The 19,662-nt window shown below is 35.6% G+C and overlaps 1 protein-coding gene and 1 pseudogene across 4 annotated transcripts in view; one reads left to right on the plus strand and one right to left on the minus strand.

Annotated features, from left to right (window-relative positions):
- KCNH7 (potassium voltage-gated channel subfamily H member 7) overlaps positions 1–19,662 on the plus strand; it is a 419,704-nt gene that overhangs the window by 160,139 nt on the left and 239,903 nt on the right. The gene's annotated exons all lie outside the window — the stretch shown is intronic.
- On the minus strand, positions 16,084–18,393 carry LOC139015665 (targeting protein for Xklp2-like; annotated as a pseudogene).

Below are 19,662 nucleotides of genomic sequence, written 5' to 3' on the forward strand. Positions count from 1 at the left end.
ATTTGAAAAATATAATTGCACACAATTTCACTATCCAGGTATTATTATTTTGGCATATTTTGCTCTGATCCTTTTTCCAGTTGCGCATACCTAGAAAGAGGACTTATACATACATTTAATTTAAGGGCTCCTTTTGAAATTTAAAACTTGGTCATTAAAAGAATCCCTTTGAGAAGTTCTTTAAAGAAAAATTCCAGCTAATGCTGTGGAAGGACGAATATAGAAAACATCACTCGTAACCCCTAAAGAAATAAAAGATCCAGACAAAGATTATTATTGGTTGAAACCATTAGCTCTATGGTTCTCAAGCCAAGTTGCACATTAATATCGTTTAAAGAGTTCTGAAAAATATCTTGCCCAGACCTTATGACAGATCAATGTTTCTCAAAGTGTGTTCACTGAGCCAGCAGGAGCAACAACGGGAACTTGTTTTTGACCTGTTGCGTAATGATGCAGACGAAGCTGCCAGCTTCCCAGAGCATTCTGAGGTTATTGGTGAATTTCACACATTCCCATTTCTCCCCAATGTGTGTGCAGAGTTGCCATGAAGAGATCTTTATTGGAAACAGTTCTTCATTGGTGATAACAAAAATTTTCTTTCATTTGGTTGGATATTGAGCTCCATCTCACCAGAAGTGAAAATTAAAAGACAGAAAATACCAAATATTGGAGCAACTAGAACTCCCGCAAACCATTGGTGTGACTATAAATTGGTCAAACCAGATAGGAAAGCTGTTTGACAGTATCTACGAAGCTAAGCATACGTGTACCCTATAACTAGGTAATTCCTTGAAACACGTTTGTCAAAAAATGTGCAAGAATATCCAGAGCAGTTTTATGCATAATGAATCTGAATTGGAAATTGCGCATATGCTTATCAAGAGTAGAACAAATTAACATATTGTAGTATACAGTGGAAATTATACAGCCATAAAAGTGAACAAGTTACAATTTCACACAACATTGTGGATGGGCCTCACAAATATAACATTGAGGGAAGGAAGTCAGTCACAAAAGAGTATCGAGGGGGAAGATATCTTGGATGGGTATGCATCTGCAGGACTGGAAATGCTCTGTTTCCTGATCTGGGTGCTGGTAATGGGTATGTTCAGTCTGTAAAAACCTATAGGTCATGCACTTATAATTTACTCTTCTATACATTTCAATGTAATTTTAAAAAAAACAACATGATGCCATTGCCAAGATGAAGGTAAATTAATTAAGACCAAACAAATAAATATTTGAGAGTATATATTCCCCCAAATTGCTATATTTTCTGCTATCTAATCTCACAAAAATCACAAGAACCATATATCACAATAATTTCAGTCATTTTTACTAATACTATTACATTCAGTTATCCAAGTTGTTTAGCACAAGTAAGCAAGTTAAGAGACTAAAATAATAATTTTGTGGTTTAGAGTAATATTTTAGAAAATTTTCTATTTTAGGTATTTTTTCCCTATCTTAAAGCAATGGTACCAAAAGGTGTGCTTGTTTTTATTTTTTCATAAATGATACCCTTGTAAATTTTCTAAGCATGTGTAATTTTTCTCAGGGAAACAGCAGACACATGAAACAAGAGAGAACGTATTCTATCACAAAATGAAACCTTATGTGATAGTACTAAATGGAAAAGGCATTGGTAAAGTTACTTTGAAACTCTTCATTTTTATATCAAATGTTAAACCCATGACAGTGGCAACTATTGGAGGTCTCCAAGGTACAGCTGCTTGGAAAATTTAGTTCTAGTTTGTTTTTAAAATTACTCCCAAAGTTCCAGGGAATGTTGGCTGTGGCAGTTGCATGTCTCCTAGCATAGACATAGACATTGGAAGTGCCTTGCTTGCTAGTGAAAGTTCAATTTTCTTCTTTCTGTTTCAACCTTTTTTGGGGTGTGTGTGTTGGGGGGGGGGGTAGATATTGTTTCATGCAACTATGTCAATGGAAGCAGAGGAAAAGGAGCATTTAGAATTTCTCTTGGTTGGTTTTCTAAATCCTACATGCTAAATCCCAGAAAGTTGTAATTATTTCATAAATGGATAATAGCATGAAATAGGCCCATTTTATTTATTTATATTTTTAATCTTTATTTTTGAAAGAATTACATATGTCCCTCTTTTTCCCCCATTGACCTCTTTTAGCCCTCCCCCATCCCCCACCTCAGGCCTTCACCACCTTATTGTCTGTGTCTATGAGTTATGCATATATGCATTTTAATGTACAATTGCTTTCTATTTAAGTCTAACAGAGATTTGGAGGCCTCTTCAATGAGATTTCCTTCTAGAGTACTTGATAGGTTCCATTGCTAACATTAAAACCATAAGAACATTTTCTAAATATTAACATGTTTCTCTGTAGTTGGAATAGAGCCTTGCTGATAACTCTTCCAGTCTGAATGGAAGATAGCCTTTTAGTAGTATCATTATTATAACATAGTCAAGCCAATACTGATTGTCCAGTTCAATGCATCCTTCCCTTTTATTTTTCCTGCATAGTTTTTACTACATGATATACCTTTGTATGAATATACTATAATTTATTTATCCAACATTTATTCACTTAATTTACATTTATTTTTCTAGTTTTCTTGCTGTTGGAAATAATTTTGCTACTTAAAATCAATAAATAAAAATTATTTTTTCTGAATTATTGAATGAGTTTACACTTCCTTTAGGAATCTAAAGGCTTCCTGTAGGTCCAAATTCCATCAGTACTTTGCACTATCTGACTTCTTAATTTTTGTCAATTTAATGAATATAAAATGTTAACTCAAGCTTTAATTTGCATCTAATTTATTACTAATGATGTTGATTATATCTTAATATATCTTACATATGTTATATATAATATATCAATATATCAAGTATACTGTATTGTAAAATATGTGCTCATTTTTGCCTATTTTTCAAAATCAGCTATTTATTGTAGTTCTACTGATTTGTAGGAGTCTAGTACATATTTTCCAATTAATTTTTGTTAGGTATTTGTTGTAAATATATTTTCCCAATTTTTAGTTTGTCTTTTTAATTTCTTTGTGTTGTCTTTTGAGGACTAGAAGGTCTAACTTATAATGTAATCATACTGATCAGTATTTTCTTTATGATTAATACTTTTAGGATCTTGGTAAATAAATATTTCCTTATTGCAAATTCTTAGAGCTTTTTAAGAAGGTTTTATAGGTTTTTTTTCATGTGTTATCTTTACCTATAATTAATTTTGAGTGTACTTTGAAATATATATGTATATATTTCACCCCAGGAAATAGTGAGGTTTTACTAGAAGTAGGTGAAGGAAACCACAAAAGAGTTTGAAGAAGGAGGGAAGTATTCTTTAGATGCAATGATAATTCTAAAAGGCACTGTGGAATGGTTTAGGAAGCTAGAAATGGAAAGAAAAGAAGAGGATTTGTTAGGGAATGTACAGAACATTTGGAAGATTTAGAAGGTAATCATCAATAAGATGTGAGAAATTCTGAGCAGGTTGGGCTTCTGATAAGGTGCATGGAAGTATAAGGCCCGATGACATTATTGCTGGAAACTGTGAAAAACATGGATTTAGAATTGGACTTCTATTCACATCCTATTTTTCACTATAAACAAACCAGGGAATTTTCTTCAATTTATCATTCAACTTCATCTTTTAATGAATAGGTTTTATGAAGTTTAGAGACAAAGAATAGGAGGCATCCAGCACAATATCTGGTGCATGGAAGTTACCCAATAAATGGGAACTATTGCTACTGATTTGAGAATTAGAAGGCGATTACTAAAGCAGGTATTTTTCACCTGGAGTTTATACATGGTTGGGCCTTAGGATGTTAAAAAATCCCCTAAAATGCAAGTAAAACAGGTTATCTGCATAAACACTTCTCTGAAGGAAAAGGTCTATAGAATTTGCAATATTTTTAAAGGGTGTTTTGAATATTAAAACAATTAAGAAGAAGAAAAGTGATTGAAAAAGAAAATGTTGGCAGGAAGAGGAGAAGGAGGAGAGGGAATGAATGACATGGAAAGAGGAAAAGATGAAGACCAGAGAGTAAGTCCTGGCCAGTGTGGCTCAGTGGATTGAGCATCATTCCATGCAAAAAGAGGTCACTGGTTCAATTCCTGGTCAGGGCACTTGCCTGGACTGCAGGCTCATTCCCCAGTAGAGGGTATGCAAAAGGCAGCTGATAGATGTTTATCTCTCATCAATGCTTCTATTTCTCACTATCCCTTCTCTCTCTAAAAAAAAAAATCAATAAAAACATTTTCAAAAAAGAACAGGGAGTAAGAACAGCAACTGAACAGGAATCATACCTTTATTTTTTTTTAATCCTCACCCAAGGATATTTTTTCCATTGATTTGTAGAGAGAGTGGATGGGAGGGGAAGAGACACAAAGAAACAATTATGTGAGAAAGACACATCACACATTGATTAGTTGCCTCTCTCACTCTCCCCAACCAGGCTGGGGATCAAGCCTGCAACCAAGGTACATGCCCTTGCCAGGAATCGAACCCACAACCTTTCAGTCTGCAGACCAATGCTCTATCCAGTGAGCAAAACTAGCTAGGGCTCCATTTATTTATTTTTTTAGAGAGAGTAGAAGGGAGGGAAAAAGGGGGAAGAGAGAAAAAGAAACATTGATGTGAGAGAGATGCATCAGTTGGTTTCATCCCACATGTACCGCAATCAACGCCAGGTATGGAACCTGCAACATAGGCACATACCCTTGACTGGGAATCAAACCTGAGACTACTGAGCAACACTGGCCAGTGCAGAAATCGAAACTTTAAACAGGGGAATCAATGTGGAGAATTTGCAGAGAAAGGAGACCATAGCATTGTCATGGTCTTGAAGAGAAGGCTGAGTGGCAGAAATGAGTAGATAAGGTCAAACAGAATTAGGAAAGCCAGGTAAAACCATTGCAGCTTTGTAAAGGGGTCTGCGGTAAGGGCAGTGATTTTTAACAATCCTGGGAAGCTATTATATTTAAAGTTGCTTCTGTTTTATCTTTCCTTGTTACTCAAAACCACTTACAGTTAAGTTTACTGTGTGATGTGTTTTGCATTGACATTGCTACCCCATTTTGAGACATTTAAGCCATCTCATTACTGTAATATTATCATAATATCTAATATTACCTGTTCTCAATAACTTTTATTAGGGTTTGATGAAGTTTATTCAAAGAGCTCTTCTCTTCACATGTTAAATGTTTAGATTTGCATTTCAATTTCTATTCTCTGACAATAAATCATTTGATTCTCTTGAATATTTTCAGAGTAGACAAAAAAGTTCATGACATTTTCCTGGAAGATAAAAACTAATCAGCTTTCTATTAAAAAGAATAACTTAGTGTTAATCAAAATTAGGTGTTCCTTTGAGAAGAAATTACATAAGAGAAATTCTATTTGAATTAGTTGTCATTAATAAATCATCAAAAATTGTCATCAAAACACACACACACACACACACACACACACACACATATGAAAAGAAAATAGAAAAGGGTAAGGAAAGCATAGCAAGCTCAATTTTTGCAAATATAAAATTTTCCCAAAAATATAAAATGAAGCGATATAAAGAATTTGGTATCAATATTAGGGTGAGAGTGCCTGACGAGAGAATGGAGCCTTGTCAAGGAGTTTTGCTGAAGAGGTGACATTTGAACCTAGGTCTGGGTAAAGAGGAGAGAATGAGTTCCTCTCATGATAGTAGCATATGCCAGATATTCATACTAACTTAAAAAAGTTTTTGTTTATTGAATTTTTGAGAGAGAAGAAAGAAGAGAGAGAGAGAGAGAGAGAGGAGAGAGAGAGAGAGAGAGAGAGAGAGAGAGAGACATCAACTCCACCTATGTATGCCTTCATTGGTTGATTCTTGTATGTGCCCTGTCGGGATCGAACTTGCAACTTTGGCATATCAGGATCATACTCTAACTGAGCTTCCTGGCTAGGGCTCTTATTAGCTTCTTTTATATGGTATCAATATTATATATTGAAACATAGCTGTCCAGAATATAACTGGACACTTTGGTTCTAAATTATAACAAAGACCCAGTACAAAAGTATAAATGAAAGCTAAGTCATGAAATAGATTTCTTTCATATAAGACAACTGTACTATATGGTTTACAATCGGGGAGAAATGCTCACAGGTTTTAGCCATGTGGAATTCATTAAAGACCTCACAAATTACTACACTTTGCCAGGAATTTTGCTAGGCTTTAGAGCAGGGGTACTCAAACTATGGCCCGCGGGCCACATGCAAATACAGATATTGTATTTGTTCCCGTTTTTTTTTGTTTGTTTGTTTGTTTTTTTTCGACTTCAAAATAAGATAGGTGCAGTGTGCATAGGAATTTGTTCATAGTTTTTTTAAAAACTATAGTCTGGCCCTCCAACGGTCTGAGGGACAGTGAACTGGCCCCCTGTTTAAAAAGTTTGAGGACCCCTGCAGAAATTCAAAGAAATATAAGATAATGCTCATGTGTTCTGAGATCTCATAATCAAACTAAAGATCCATAAGAGCAATGAGAAAAAATATCATATAACTATGCTGAGGGTCAAACTCATTAGCTTATTTAAGTGCTTGAATAACTTGAAGGTGGAAGCAATTACTTTTTCCTTTACTCCTTACTGAATTGTTTGGCTCTCCCTAAAGGCCCAATAAAATAGAAATAAATTATATGAGTAAACAATCAAATAGCCCTGTGTCATGAACATAAGAATATATTGTTATTGCTGTATAATTGTATAGATGAATGTAAATTTAGCTATGTTTAACTATGCTCTGTTACTGGCCCAACAACAAAGAGAGAGCAGGCTGCCTTTTAATTCGAAGTAAATACTCTTTGTTGTAAATATCCTCTGAAAATCATTTCTCTCTCTCTCTCTCTCCTCTTTTTGTGATATAATATTTAATGGCAACACATCATCAAAGAAGTCTTTCAAGGCAGAACTGGGAAATTAAGACCCAGGATTTGTTCTCAGGTTCTGCTGATGTCTCACTGAGTTTTCATGAGAGATTTCTTCATGTGCTAGTGCCAAGAACAAGAAAACGCAGTCTGTACTACTATGCACAGCAATGAGACTTCTCAGGGAACTAATATTTCAATGATTCCAAATAATAAGTGAATATTAAAAATCCATTGAATGCAAAATAACACTAGACAGTTGTTATTAAAAACCTAAAGGTCAAAATTATTTTCAAGTTATTCTGGCATACTTTTGTTCTCTGACAATTACTATTTGTGCAGAGTTGAGCTTTGCTCGAGACAAAAAGCCTTCTGACATAATTATTCAGATATAATCTCTAAGAAATCTTCCATATACAAAAAAGGCTTTGGTGCTTTTCATTTCAAAATCCACACTCATGCATAACAAAGAACATGCTCCTCCTCTGAGAATGTTTTGTCTTGAATGGGTAAGAAGAAAAAAACACCAAGGTGGAGGTAGTTAATAATTGATAGTGGAACTAGAGTCTTAATGAAATTTCCATCTTCCTGAAACATGAACTCTGTTCAGTACTTTGTATTATTACCTAACACTGATTGTGTAGTTACCTGCCATAGCCTAGCTGAAGCTTCAATTAGCAATATAAAATATCCATGTTGGACATTTTTTTCAAGCACTATTCTCTCTCTATTTATCTCAAATAAAACCATATAGGCAGTGGTGAAGAGAAAACTATCATGCCAGAAACATGTGTTCTTGCTCAACACATTTAACTTAAATAGTTGCTTGTTTTTCAGTTTCAGAAACCAATACTATTAATGGTAATATCTCATTGAAACAGATTATGTATTTTTGGGGTGTTCTGTGGAGTCATCTAAATTTCAAACCATTACCTTGACAGTGATTAAATTACACTTTTATTAAAAAAATTTTAAAGATGATCATTTGCAGAATATCTGTAATATTTGGAAAGAATCCTCAAATATTAGATCCATTCCCAATTTTGTTATTGTTGTTAATCCTCACCTGAGGATATTTTTCCATTGATTTTTAAAGAGACTGGAAGAGAGGCAGAGAGACAAAGAAAGAGAAACATCAATGTAAGAGAGACACATTAATTGGTTGCCTCCTGCACGTGCCCTGACCAGAGCCAGGGATTGAGCCCACAACCAACCGGAATCAAACCTAGGACCATTCAGTCCACAGGGCGACATGCTATCCACTGAGCCAAACAGGCTAGGGCCCATTCCAACAAAGAAGCTAATAAGAGCACTAGCCAGGAAGCTCAGTTAGAGTATGATCCTGATATGCCAAAGTTGCAGGTTCGATCCCGACAGGGCACATACAAGAATCAAATCTGAAGATACCCAAGCCCAGAAAGAAATGAACTTCAATTGCCTAATATTCTAGAATCAGAGATGATAAAAATGAGCAGTATCCTTAGAAGCCCATCATCTCAATGAAGCAACAACCTAACATGAGAAACATGTAAGCATCTGGTATCTGCTGGCATTCTTCCAAGAACAGGGAACTACAAACTTCTCCCAAACCGTCCATGCCATTTTTGAACAATGCTACTTTTAACTTTTATATATTGGTTCCTGTTCTGCCCTCCTGTCTCACACATTCTTTCTCTCTTCCACACTGTCTTTCACTTCTGACTGCAGCACTCACAACCCTTTGGAAAATCTCTCCTGCCCATTCTTAACAGGTCCCCCAGGCCTCATAGGAACTTTCCTTCAAATTTTAAATCTTCCATTGCGTCTTTCTCTGAGGATTTTATTCCATCGATTTCCCTTCAAAAATATGATATCAAGAACAAAGACTATAATAGTTTGAGTTTTATCTTATTGGACACAGTAGAGTTCATTATACAATTCATATAACTGTGAAAATATAAATTTCACAGTTATATGAATTGTATAATATACCAAATTATGATTTTTAAAAATTATATATTATCTTATGTTAGCATTATGCTATTTGTAGCATTTCTTTAAAGATGACCTTAGATACTCTAAAGTCTGATTATTAATAATAGTGTCCCCATTATAAGCACATTTTATAAAATTATTTTATTATATTTTTATGGGGACTTGGGGTATTTGCAATGAGCTAGAAAGAATTAATTTAGAAACAGTAGCCAATTAGGGACATTCAGGATTGTAGTACTTTAATATAATTGAAATCATTCTATAGCAATGGATAAAGTAGCAATTATGCAATTTCCTCAGCCCAGAAGAACAGAGCCTTTGTAAGGGCCAGATTGTTGAAGCTGCCTTCCTAATATGTAGGTCAGACTTGAGCTGGAGGCATCTTGAAGGATGTTAAGCATTCATTAACATTATGTGAAAACACTGCTACTGTAAGGAAACAGTGCATTTCCAAAGAAGATGCCAATATTTCTGAACATATTATTTACAAATGAGTACTGTTTCCTCATCAATAAATTGCTAATGCAAATAAATAATGTTAACTGAGTGCTTAATTTGTGGTAGTCACCATGCTAAATCCTCTTCATGTATTATCTCTTCTATTTCTTAAAATGTTTTGAATTCTATAATACTATTAAATCCATTTTACAGATGAGGAAAAATAAAGTTTATAGAAAATAATTTGCTAGTGATCATAATTCTAGTTGGCAGCAAAGATAGGACTTGAACTTGGTATGTCTGGCACCAAAACACAACTGTTTTGCATGAAAACACCAGGATGGCAGTTTTTAGAGTTATTAAAATATTTCAAAGGAACAAATTCCATTAACTTAGAGGTTTCTCTTAGTAATAGCTAAGGCTATTACTAGTTTTCAAGTTTTAATTGTATAAATATTTTTTTTCTCATTGTACTCCATAAAGTACTTTTTAATTCTCAAACTATAAGCATTCTTTCATTTGAAATTTCCCCAAATGCCCAGAATTTGACCACTATATTTTGCCTTGTCAAATTGTTTCAGCAAAACAGTAAATGCATATTGAAACTCCAGCCTCCTGGTTACTCTTCATTTTACAAGACTAGCAAGAAAACACTTGCATGATGTTGTGGATTTTAAGTGAAGCCAGTGTCACTGAGCCCTAAAGCACATCTGTGACTTCCAACAAACACATGTAGCTGGTGTGGGTGTTTCTGCTGCCATGTCCCTGGGAGTTACCGAAGTGTGACACAAATGAAAGAAGCATCCTGGCAATAGAAATTATCCTGCCCATATTAAAATATTGAAAACAATACACCCCTTTGAGAGCCCACATGTATGTTATGCCTTTTCTTGAGAAAGCACTGTAGATAGCTAAGTTGGAAATCTTTCAGTTAATCACATAATTCAAAATTGCATGTGGTATGCCTACTGCACATGAGTCATTTCAAGGGTCATGATGGATACAGAGACAAGATTCCAAGACAAACTTAACCATATAGGCCTTACAGTCAATTTGTTTACAAAAAAACTGCATGTGTAAATGAAAGTTAAATGGCATAAAATCAAATGACAAGTAAATAATGCAAAAGGTACTGTGTTCTACCTCAATGCCTTACATATATAGGGGATAGTCAATACAAATTGGTTGTTATGATTAATATACTAGTTGAGTTGTGCACACCAATGAGTGCTTTTAGAGTCTAGCCAGGGATCATCACTGGGGAGTATTCAGGAAACTTGAACAGGTGTGTGGAGGTAAGGATCAGTAGGGCTTGAGATAGTGAATTTAATCAAGGCACCCTCTCTACTTAATACCTACCTATTGAAACTTATTAGGTTGAGGAATCTTTAGTTTCACTTGAAAGATGTACTCTGAGTGGCCACATCATTGTCCTTCTTATGAGCAAATAAAAGAAAATAACTGCTTGGGCTTCATTGAAACTGAAATGGTTAAAAAATATGTATACGGTGTTCCAATTATTAAACTAATTTAGATGTTCCAGACTCTGATATTTTTCTCTGTCGTATTTTAAAATTATGCTTTATTATTCTGAAATAATTATAAGAAATGAAGTTATAAGAAATAATACAAAGAGATCCCATGTACCCTTTACCTAATTCCCCCCAGTGGTAACATCTTGCAAAAATGCAATAAAGCAACCAGGATATTATCATGGATGGAATTAAGATAGAAAACATTTCTATCACAGGATCTCTTAGGTTGCCTTTGTGACCACTGCTACTTCCCTCCCCTGTCCCAAAGTCCTCCTTAATCTCTGGCAACCTCTAAAGTTTTCTCTAGTTCTATAATTTTTCATCTCAAAAATGTTATATATAAATAGAGCAAAATAATACAGTATTTATCCTCCTTTTCCTCACTCAGCATAATTCCCTGGACATTTATCCAGGTTTTGGCATGCATGGGTAGTTGCTTTTATTGCTGACTAGTATTCCATGGCACGGATGTATCAGAGTTTGTTCAATCATTCATCTACTGAAGGACATCTGTGTTATTTCTAGGATTTGGCTTTTATAAATAAAGCTACTATAAAAATTCATGTACAGGTTTTGTGTGAACATAAGTTTTCATTTCTCTGTGATAAATTCCCAGGAATACAATCGCTTTATTAGATGGCAGGAACATATTTATGTCGTAAGAAAGTGCCAAACTGTTTTACAGAGTGGCTTTACCATTGTACATTCTCATGGACAATGAATGAGTGATCCAGTTCCTCTAAACCCTCATGAGCATTTGGTTTTGTCTGTATTGTTTATGTCAGTATTTTGATAGCTGTATGTATAGTGATATTTTATTGTGGTTTTAACTTTCCTTTCCCTAATTGTCAATAAGATTGACATGTTTTCATACGATTATTTGCCATAAGTATATTCTCTCAAGTGGAGTGTCTGTTTATGTTCTTGTTATTTTCTAATTGAGTTGTTTATTTCTCTACTGCTGATCTTCTTGAGTTATATAGTATGCCATAGACTAGTCCTTTGTTGGTTATGTGTTGGTTATGTGTAAATGTTTTCTCCCACTCTGTAGCTTGTCTTTTTACCAAAGTTTTTTTAGTTTTAATGAAGTCCAAGTTATCCATTTTTCCTTTGATGGGTCATGATTGTGATGTTAAGTCTAGATTTTAAAGATATTATCCTATTTTTAAAAAGTGTAGCCTTATATTTTACTTTTAAACTTGTAATACATTTCAAATTAATTTTCATACAAGGCGCGAGGTTCAGGTCAAGTTTTTTTGTTTGTTTGGTTGGTTAGTTTTCTGCCTATGGATGGGATGCCCAATTACTCCAGCTCCTTTTTTTTGAAAACGTTACCTTTCCTCCACTGAATTGCTTCTGTATCTGTGTAAAAAATAACTAGGGGCTTGCTCGGCTGGTGTTGCTCAGTGGTTGAGCATAGACCCATGAACCAGGAGGTCATTGGTTTGATTGCCAAGGCACATGCCCAGATTAAGATGTTTGGTGACATGTAATATCTCATAACGTAAGATAATAAAAGGAATAGTCTACAAAGCAGATACTTACTAGTACCTGGCAAGCTACAGAGGACTTAATCCCTCAAACCACAAGCTCTGTTCAAGGAGATAAGAGGACCACCTTACATAAAGGAAGAATTGATTGGTGAAGAGAGAAGCCATAAATGTGAGATGTCTCCAAATAAAAACATAAGGATGGGGTTCTTCCTAATCATATATGTGAAAAATGATACTATTGACTGTCAGAGACCAGAACAGAAGGCACAGAGGAAGTACATTTTAATGTAGGCAAAGTGATAGGGATTGTGAGGTATAAAGAAGAATGTCTCAGCATTGAGTCCTCTTGATTGAGGCCCTAATTAATTACCTAAAACAAAACGGACTCTTCCAGTATGATTCTTGAAGTAAGAAGAATGAAGGAGAGAGCAGGGGAAAGGCAGCCAGATGGTCCTAAATGAGGAGTAGGAATCCTTTGTGGAAAGGTGGAGGGTTAAGAGTTAAATTGCAAGTGACAATGACAAGCTGTTACTCAGTAGTATGTGTCAGGCTGGCCTAGCAAAGCACAGTGCAAGACTTAGGACACTGGAGGAAAAGAGATTGAGTACCTCAAATAATTTGTAAGCTAATCCAGTGGGATTGCTTGGTTCCATTCATTTCAATTGATGTATTGCTTCTATTTATATGAAGAAAAACTACCTAAAAAGCAAACTGACTATAGTCAGTTTATTAAAAATTACACTGGGCGATGTGGCATACTGAATTTTAATGTTCAGCCATTTGTTTGGCATTAAAATAAATCATCCAGGCCTGGAAACAAGAGAGAAATGTTTATCTAGACAGTGAGAAAAAGAGAATGTGAGAAACCAGCCAAGCTTGATTTTGCATGGATTAGAAAGCGTGAGGAGTGTCCAGCAACCAGCAGGAAGCAGCAATCAACACGATACTGGCTCTTTGGTTGATAGCACTTGGCAACAGCTGTAATGAATGTCCTACAAACAGAATGATTCAGGTAAAAACTGGAAAACATTCAGTGAAAATCTTTCCTCAGAGGAAGATGAATGCTTTATATACATTTAATCAGTTCTTCGTTTCTGTCCTTGGCTAAGATTCTGACTTACCCTTTTTTGATAATGCTGATTTTAGGCTGTCTTCAGGAAATAATGTTGCTTCATAAAATGCTCTCGTTGTCAATTAGGAAAATGTGCTAGATAAATACTAGGAAACATAAATTTGGAAAGGAGACATTTTATGCATGTATTCTAAAATACCTAAAATCAAAGTAGGTGCAAAAAGGAAGCTCTAATTAAATGGACATGGCTCTTCCAGCAAAGGTGAAGTGACTTTTTGTTGTATTTTTTAAAGCGAAAAACAAAATTATTCTCATTAATTGGGAGAAAAGAGAGAGCCCACATAAGAGGCATATTCTATAGCTTTTTATGGCAGCAAGATGTTTTCAAAAGCACTTTTAGATTGTTGGTAAAAACTGATGATTTTCTCTCACATAGCAAGAGAACAGCAGAGTTTTCCAGCAGCTGCTCAAAGGTGAGAAACTTCAAATGCATAAAGCAATAAAGAATCAGACAGTTTTGCTGATAGTTTTATCAGTGGTTATTTTGTACAAAATGAAATGAGAATTCTCGGTCAAGATTTTCTATTTTTCATTAGGTAACAAAGACAAAGATGTAAATAGATCACTCTTGACAACGTTATTATCTAAAAAGAATTAGTAGAAATTGTGACTCAAATGGCAAGGCAGCATTTCTGAGCCTGTGTAGGTGACTGTGAAATCAACACTAGGATTTGCAAAACTTTAAGGTCAAAATAAGGACTAAACTCATTGAATGTTAGGGCAACAGATAATTCAGAACACCCCAGATCAAGTTGGAATAGGCAACGATTATACATCTGTACAGGGAATGAGACCATAAAATGTATAGTATTTCCTTTTGGACCTATTATTATTATCCCCAAGAATGGTGATTCCATTGCATTTGTCTCCCACTATATTTTAAGAAACTTAAGGAAAGAGATTATGTCTTACCTATTTTTGTAAATTAAAGCCTAGCTGATTTCTTGGCATATAATGCATTTAAACATTCACTGAGAAAATTAAGTTACAGAATAACTCCAAAATATGACTTCTATGTCAGATGTATTAAATCAACATTGTTCAATAGAGATTTCTATGATGGAAATTTTTGGCACTGCCCAATTTGATAGCTGCTAGCCACATATAGCTATTAAGCACTTGAAATATGGCCAATGCAACTAGGAACTTAATTATTAACTTTATTTTATTTTAAATAATTTAAATGTAAAATTAAGTAGTCACATGTTGGACAGTGTGGTGCTACATTTTGCAAAAGAATAGAAGAAGCCGAAGGTGTTGGATGTATAACCTGCTTTTTAAAATACTACTTGACTATTATCTGTTCCCCATCTCAATTTATCATCTTTCATCAAGTAAGAAATCCAAAAGAAAAATAAAATAATCTCATATATCAAGTTAGATAAATTCGACCAGTTGTTTCCTTGTTGACTTATCCATCTCATCACCACTGACTATGTGTCTATGGCAGAGCACAATGGAAGACACTAAGCACACAGACCTGTTGATACCTCGGGTCAGTTAGGTACTTGCAGAGTATCTGGGTATGTTCCTTAAACCCCCTGAGTCTAGTCCCCTCATCAGTGAAATGAGAAGTATACCCATTGATGGGTGGTTGTTGGAAGGATTAAAGACATTATTCTTAGTCCTTATTGCAATGCCTGATACATAAGAGATAGTAAATGCTATGACTTTAATTTTTCTTATCTTTTGTAAAAGAAAATAATTCATTCTTATTTAGTTAAATCTATCAGATTTTTTTTTTTTTTTTTTGCATTATGATAGTTGGTTTCCATTTTATTTAGGAAATCTTCCCCTACTTTTCAACTTCATTTACATGATTATAAAATATTCTTCTCTATTTTTATCTAATATTTTGATATTTGTTGGGGGGGCGTTCTTGACAAATTTTAAAACATCAAAAAACAAAAAGAGGGAAGAAAAGACAAATTTATTTATTCCAGTCCAGGTTACTGGAGGACTTAAATCGTGTGCTGCACTGCATTCCCTGTTATTATCAGCACCAAGGGAAGAATGTGTACTAACAGCAGCAGCTCTGCCGAAAGCTTGCCCATGGCTACTGTGAGGCGTCCCAGCAGTCCATCTTCTTCATTGTGTAGTTAATGAGGCCTTTCCCCTTGTAGCAAATGGCTCCTTAACTCTAAATTCATTTTGTGCAAGAGGAAAGGATTTGATATACTGATTATTCCTCATTGAAGCCATGACTTAAATCCTATCTCAGTATATATCCTTATTTTCTGATTTAAAATAGAAAAAAAAGGAGGGGGGTGTAAGGGGAGAGGCAATAGAAATTACACTGTAGGATATAAAGACCTAAATCCTTGTCAGAGTTAAATCTATTTTAAAGGTCAACTGATGGTTTGAAGGAAATAAGGACATGGAGTACGATGGAGACATATGCGAGTTGTCTCATTATTGGTTTCAATAATGCAGGATAACAATTCTCAACAACATTGGAGTCCACACTTGTTAGGTATGCTGTGTTGGACATGCGTAGGTAGAAGTCCGATGAAATGGGTTCTCTCCATGCCCCCATGATAAAGAAATAAGGCTCCTGGTTTGATGGAAAAAGCAGTTCTGTTCCCAGGTGGTGTCTGCAGCTCACAGCTGAGTTTAGCAGTGGAATGGAGTGGAGAACTTGGGAGATACAGGCACAGTCAGAGGCAGGTCATGTGACTTTATCTCCACACCCTGGTATTTCCATATTGGGTTTGCCTTGTGCTTCAGTTCTTTCCATAGCCTGTCCAGCTCCTTCTTCTGCTGCTCTTCCTCCTGCTGCCTGGCCTCCTCCAACTGCTGGTCTCTCTGGTCTTCTACCACAGACATTTTCTCCTCCTGCTCTTGCAGCTCCTTGGCTCTCTTCTCAATGACCAGCTAAAAAGGTTCCAGAACTAGAGAACCAAAAAGTTCCTCAGCAATGGACTTTGTCTCTTTCTTGGGAGCAAAGGGCTCCTGGAAGATGATGATGCTTGAACAAGTCTTGAAGCAAGTTGCTTCTTCCTACTCTTTCAGTTCTTCCTCCAGCTAGTGCTTCCAAGTCTGTGCCTTCACAGCACCTCTTTTTCTATCTCCTAGCAGAAAAGCTCAATCAGGGTTTCCCTCTTCACATTCTTCTCTGGCAGGTTAACGGTGTTAAAATGAGGCTAAGGAAGTGCCTTGAACTCGGGCACCTCCCCTTTCTGCAGTTCTTTTATTTTCCTCTCCTTCCATAACTGACGTTCTTTGTCTGGAGACTCAAAAGAGAAAGGGCATATTTCCACAGTTTTTGCCTCTGGGATATGGGGCTTAAAAGGCTCCCCAAAATGTGATACGGGTTGAGCTCTTATCACTACCAGCTCCTCTTCCTCATGTTGGTGGGTATTCAGATTCTGTTCTTTAATGGAAAGGCCAGTGACTTGGGGGCAGTGATTGGAAATACATTGTTTTCAGGAACATCCACAGGATCTTCTAAGATCTTAGTCAGGCAAGGTTTGGAATGAAATTCAAAGTGTTCTTCTGATTTCTTCTTTGACTTAAAATCCTGGATTCTTTCTTAATTTCCAAATCAAAGTCAATAGGCTGAGGGTGTGGCTTCACAGGTGGTTTCTTGGACAAGATAGGCCCACCTTCAAGAATTCCGAGATCAAGTTCCCATGCTTTGAATTTATATTGTTGCAGTTTCTCAAGGTCCTCGGCCTTCTGATCTGCTGCACTTTTGCAGGTCACAGGAGTCAGTGGTCTCCTTGCAAGCTGTTTGGTTTGCAACACAGGAGTCTGTGGGTCTCTGGAAATCTTGGCCACAGCAGATTTTGGGGGTAGCAAAGTAAGATCCTCCTTCTTGCTCCTCAAATGATATATATTAGAGGTTCATTTACAGAAGGATTTGACCTGCTGTGCAAAAGGCACATAGGAATGAACTGTTTCATCAAGAGTAATTTTCTTTCCTTGGGACAGGTTGAAAGACTATAATGGTGCATCCTTTGGTCACTTGGGCAGGAAATAGAGGGCGCTCTTACAATTCTGATGTAAAGTTCACTTGCTGAAATGATATATATTATATCAGAGAGGAAGGAAGATGGAGAGATAAAAAGAAAAAAGTTCACTTCCTAATACACCGCCTTGTTCATAGGATGTTCTTTGATTCACTCTCTGTGCATAAGTGGAAGTCAGCTGATTGGTTACCTGGCTCACTGATTTCTTCACAGGTTGCCCTGCTTCTGCAAGAGCAAGTTTCTTGAATTCTTCATTATTTTTTCTGCATCTCCATCACCTTCTGCTATATTTTCATGCTCTTGCTCCTCAGTACTTTTTAGAATCGTTTGCCTTACAGGTGATATACAAGGCACAGTATGTCTGTCCTTGGCTCTCTCTGGGGAAGACTCATTCTTTCCCAAAGTATTTTGATGAGCACTACTATCTTCCTCTCCTGGCTTCTTTTTATATTTAGAGACTTTCCTTCTTCTGGAGGTTGAATTTCACTGGTGATTATTGGAATAACACATTTTTACATGGTATGTGCGTAGCTTTCATTTTTACATGGTGTTTTCCTATGTGTGCCAAATCCTTCTCATAAGAGAGTCTAACATATTGTCTCTGAGGCTGGGTTGGAGTATTTCTTGAGATGATTCTCTTGACCTCCAGGGAAGGACAAGCATTTGGAGAAATTGACTGTTGTACCAGATTTCCTTTTTCAGACTCTTTGTAATAAGTGTTGTCAATTGGTCTCAAAGGTGTTACAATAGCTTTCTGAGGATTTGCCTTTCTCAAAGGAGTTTTGTCCTGAAAAAGTCCTGCCCTGATTTCCCCGGGAAACTTATTCTCCAAGTAGGCCTCCTCTTCAAAACAAGAATCTATCTTTGTGGGATCTTCCTCATCATTCTAAGATGTAAAACTGATGAAGTCCATGGTAGCATCATCGAAATAAGAAGCTTTAATTTGTTACATTGTCCCTACCTGTGGTTAATCTGCTAGTCCAATAAAAGTTTCAATATACTTTCACTTCTCTTCTGAAATCTTGAAATCTAGCAGGTACTTCGTACCAAGAACTTCTCAGCTGCAACAGTGGAGTGCCCATAGAACTGCAATGGGATTCATTCAGTGCTGTTGAAAATTTGAACCCAGGCTCTCCAGTCCTAATATTTTGATCTTTAATCCATATACAATCTGATAGCATAGAGCACTATAGATGTTCTAATTTTATTTCATTTTAAATGATTAACCGATTGTCACAACACTATTTCTTGAATAGTCTATCCTTTCCAAAAAGATTTCAATGCCATTTATTCAAGCTAATTAATATTTATTCAGATGTATTTTTCTGGAGCCTATAGTATTGAGATTTTGATTGGAATTGCTTTAAATTTATAGATTAATTTGAGAAGAAAATGACTTTCTAAATCAACGGAGTATTTAAATCTGAAGGTGATATATTTCTCTAATTATTGAGTTATTTTTAGCATTGCACATTCAATAAGCTTGGAATTTTCTTCAGATAGTCATCATGCATTCCTTTTTCAATTTATTCTCAATAATTTGTTTTTGTTATTGTTGGCATTACAAATTATATTATTTTTGCCATTATATCTTCTAATTGGTGTTTCTGCTTTATAAAAAATCCATTGAGCTTGGGGAACTTACTATCTTGCTGAATAATTTTATTACTTCCATTAATTTTCACTTGATTTACATGAATTTTCCTCTTAGATCATCTTATCCACTACAAGTCAGAGGGGTTTCTGGAAATAGCTTGCTGCCCTAAAAGCTATAAAAGATCCCCGCCCCCCATGTGAGCTCTCTCTTTACCCGCCATTAGTAAGAGTAATTTTATTTTTCACTTTAATAAATACAACAGAAACTCACTTCACTTTTGCTGGAAGAGCCATGCCCATTTCAAGAGCTTCTTTTTTGCTCCTACTTTGATTTCTGGTATTTTAGAATCTGTACACAAAAATGTCTTCTTTCCAAATTGATTTTTATAGTATTTATTTAATACATATTCCCATTGTATCAATGAAGTAGTGAAAGTGTAATCATGTGGAACACTCGCCAGAGCTCTTGCATGAGGGTATTTTTCTTATGCAGCAGCCCATTGGTGAGACAGGCAAGTCATCTAATATTTGGAAGCCTGAAGGAATATGTGTATACACATGCATGTATCTTGATTTTATATATCACTAATTCATCATTCTTTATGTTTATGCAATTTGATGCTTT

Source organism: Myotis yumanensis, unplaced genomic scaffold (assembly GCF_028538775.1).
Source record: "Myotis yumanensis isolate MYYU_CA2020_CCGP unplaced genomic scaffold, mMyoYum1.0.hap1 SCAF_8, whole genome shotgun sequence".
NCBI lineage: Eukaryota > Metazoa > Chordata > Mammalia > Chiroptera > Vespertilionidae > Myotis > Myotis yumanensis.